The sequence below is a fragment of the Eleutherodactylus coqui genome, chromosome 2 (assembly GCF_035609145.1).
Source record: "Eleutherodactylus coqui strain aEleCoq1 chromosome 2, aEleCoq1.hap1, whole genome shotgun sequence".
NCBI classification, from domain to species: Eukaryota; Metazoa; Chordata; class Amphibia; order Anura; family Eleutherodactylidae; genus Eleutherodactylus; species Eleutherodactylus coqui.
The window spans coordinates 10553057-10557006 of record NC_089838.1 but is presented as its reverse complement, the minus strand read 5'-3'; positions in this window follow the sequence as shown (position 1 = coordinate 10557006).

The following is a 3950-nucleotide window of genomic DNA, read 5'->3' as shown; positions in this document are numbered from 1 at the left end:
CACGGGTCCTACGACTTACCAGCACCTACCTCCCTCTAACTGAGAGAGCCGGAGAAAGTCAGCTGCTGCACACAGGAACTTCTGACTCTCTGCAAGGCACAATGCAGTGCTTCCTCTCCTGCCCTCCCATCATGCACTGCTCACAGGATGCTGGAGGCTATGGACAGGGGAGGAAGTAGCAAATGTGGAAACATTTCTCAGGTAGAGGGTCATGTGACATACAAAGAAAATGAAGACAGTAGCTACACCAGGTACAGTGAGCCTATTAGAAAAATGATTTATTGTTATGGTTTGCATTAGATTTTAAAATATGCCCAGAATACCCCTTTAATACAAAGATATGGCACCAGAACAAAGCTTACTACGTAGATACAGTACAAGAACCAAGCTTTAAGGGGTACTCCAGGACTTTTTTCATTTTGGTCGTCAGGCACCTTCCACTCGGATCCTCGCCGATCAACTAATTCCTTTCATTGCTGTCACTACAACACTGTAGGGAGCGGAAAGCACTGACCGTAGTGCAGCGGTCCAGTTTGGTATTGCAGACGCAGCTCTCATTAAATTCAGTGGGAGCTGCGCTGCTCTACCACCCCAGGCCGTTGCACTATGTTCAGTGTTTTCTGCTTTCTGTACTGACTGGATATACAGTAGCCCCAGGAATTAGCTGATTGGCCGTGATCCGAGCGGCCGATCCCTACTGATCATCTATTGATGATATGTGAGTCATCAATACAAACATAAAAAAGTCCCAGAATACCCCTATAATGCATAGATATGGTACTAGAACCAAGGTTTCTATACATGTACGATAACAGAGTCAAGCTTATATTTGTCTCTGACGGATGAAAAACATATCCACTGCCAGTATAAAAAATGGATTCATCAGTGCCCACTACACAGTGATAATAAAGTCTTTGTAATCCTACAAAGTAAAAATACCCCTACAAGGTAATAGTGCTCTCATTAGTTAATAGTGCCCCTTGTGTGCCTACCTGAGTTAATAGCACCCCTTTATTGCCTTCATTAATTAAAGGGGTTGTCTGAGTTGATTGGTCCCCCGTGCTGGTTAGCGGTGCTGCGGCAGGCTGCCGGGTCCTCAGTGTTGACACATCACTCTCTTTCTGGTGACGGGACTTTGAACACCCTGCCTCCAGCAAGCAAGTGCTGTGATTGGATCGAGCGCCAGCCAATCAGAGCCCCCGCTCAATCATTCACAGTCATTCAGTCAATGACATCACTGAATGGCTGTAATTGGTTCATCAAGCGCCGGCTCTGATCGGCTGAGCCAGCAGTGCTCGTGATCCAATCACAGCGCTCGCTTGCTGGAGGCGGGGTATTTAAAGCCTGGTCACCAGAAAGAGAGTGATATGTCAGCGCAGAGGACACGAAAGCCTGCCGCAGCGGCGGAGACCAGTGCGAGGGACTCAGACACCGCGGGCCAGGTCAGTATTAATTTTTGGGGGTTTTCATGTAGTTTAGCTAGGGCGTATATTCGGGGAGGGCTTATATTTCAAGCCTCCCACGAAAATCGGGGTAGTGTTTATTATCGGGGTATGGCTTACTTTCGGGGAAACACTGTAGTCTCTCTTTGTGTCTTCATTAGTTAATAGCACCCCCTTGGGCCTCTATTAGTTAATAGTGTCCATTTTATACACCCATTAGTTAACAGTGCTACCTCAGCAGAATAGCTGAGTTAATAAATATTGTACTGGAACCAAGCTCACTACATACATACCACACCAGAACCAAGCTTGCAACATGAATTTTGCCCCAGAACCAAGTTCATAGCACAGATATAGCCCCAGAACCAAGCTGATAGCATAAATACAGTACCAGACTCAAGCTTGTAACATAAATATAGTACCCGAAATAAGCTTCTAATATAAATTCAGCACCAGAACCAAGCTCAGTATATAAATACAGCACTAGCAGCAAGCTTATAGCATAAATACAGTACCAGCTCAATATATAAAGTCCCAGAATCAAGCTCAGTATATGCACACAGGCCCATAATGAAGCTCATAACATAAATATAATAGAAGTCATGTTGCTGTAGCTGACAACGGCACCTTGGAACATCAGAGGAGTGGAGACAGAGCCAGGAGGAGAATGATTCATGTAGCTCCACAAGACAATCCCGCATGAAGAAAGATCATCTAGCTGGGCAGATCTAAGGGGCAATGGTCTGGAGCCCCCCTATATACTGGTGGTTGGTGCCCTGTGCGAGGCCAGCCATTCTGGAGTGTTATCATTTTTAAAAGCGAGATTAACCCCTTAATGCTCCGGGACGTAAGTTTACGCCATGACAAGGTTGTACTTAACGCAACAAGACATAGACGTACATCCTGTGGATGGCACTGGCTCAGTGCCATCCTGCAGTGGGAGCCGGCTGTGACCGACACCCAGCCTCCCATCGCAACAGCAGGGAACATCCAATCCCTACTGTTAACCTCCCACATGCCGCGGTCAGTGCAGATCGTGGCACGTAAAGGGTTGTCAGAGGAAGCACACTTCCTCTGTGACATCATCAGCCCTTCTCTATGTAATCGCAGAGGCATGATAAGTTGCCATGGCAATCGGATGCCCGACAATGGCCTGTGATCGCTATTGTAAGAAATAATGCATTGTAGTACAGAACTGCCGTGAGGCATTAGCTTAGTGATTATAACTTTTTTGTTTCAAGTGCCCTACAGGGACATAAAAAATAATAAAAAAATAATAATAGTTAAAAAAACGTTAAAAAATTGTAACATGAAGGAGTTAAATGGTGGCCATTGATATTAGGCTATAAGAGCATTGCTTGGCTATATGCTATATAGAGTTTGACATCTACCGTATCTCTCACAGCTTACTGATCCTTATCTGGAAATGTAAAGACCAGTCGGGGGGGGGGGGGGGCAGTCGCCCTCCTTGCCTGGAATGTCACCAAAATAATCACGGAATGTCAGGAAAGCAGCCGCGTTTGGCGCTCCCATCCTTGAAGTCTCATATGTCACATTTTATGAGCTTTTTCAATCACATCAGCGAGAGGTCGATCTCTCTCGGGCTGGGTAAGGCGCCCCGTGCCATCCGGGTTAATTGAAATGCTACAACTTTAAATTGCAACTTAATCTCCAAAACTCTCGGGCTTCTTCTTTTCTAAGATGTTCCCATTTCTCGGCCGCATCTTACAAGACGGCAATAAATCACCCACAATCTCCCATCGCCCACATTCAAATGATATCTGCCACCTGAATAGTAAAGATCTGATGATGGAATCTCCTTCACGCTTGCGTCCTGTCTGCACCAATCAATCTCCTCTTTCTTGTAAAATCTCCACGCGCCAAGGCCTCCCGCTTGCCGCATCTCATCAGTCACAACAAGACGCCTGCCAAGTACTATACAAGTTAGGCTTATTTATTATAATGCGTCGAAGATCGGTCCTCATAGAAGAACTCAACTCGTCATCAAGGCTTTTTTTTTTTAGAAAAACCTTCATCGAGTCCCATTTTGGTGTATAATTGTGTAATAGCTTACTTCTCCTGCGGAGGCACTGTAGGGACATTAGACACATGTTGCCAGCTTCCTCCACAGATGACTGATGATCTCATAGTAGGACATCTGCTTATTTTGGGAGACCTTACTAACAAAATACATGTATGACTATAAAAAATAGGCAACTCCTTGAAGGTTTTTTTTCTGATAGGACAACCTTCCTACGACTTTTTGGGAAAATTTGCTGACTTGCTTTACATTTCAAATGGTCTAATAGTGACTTTAGTGACTTTGACCACCAGTAGATTGCTGGAGCTTAGAGGTGTGGTGCCAATATTTCTGAAACAGTCTCACTTGTTGGTTGTTCACAAACCATAATGTCAAGATTCTACCAAGACTGGTTGAGCCATGGACAGACTTGACAGAAGTTCATACAGCAACAGGCTGCATGTGGTTGATCCTAGAGGCGAGCGTTG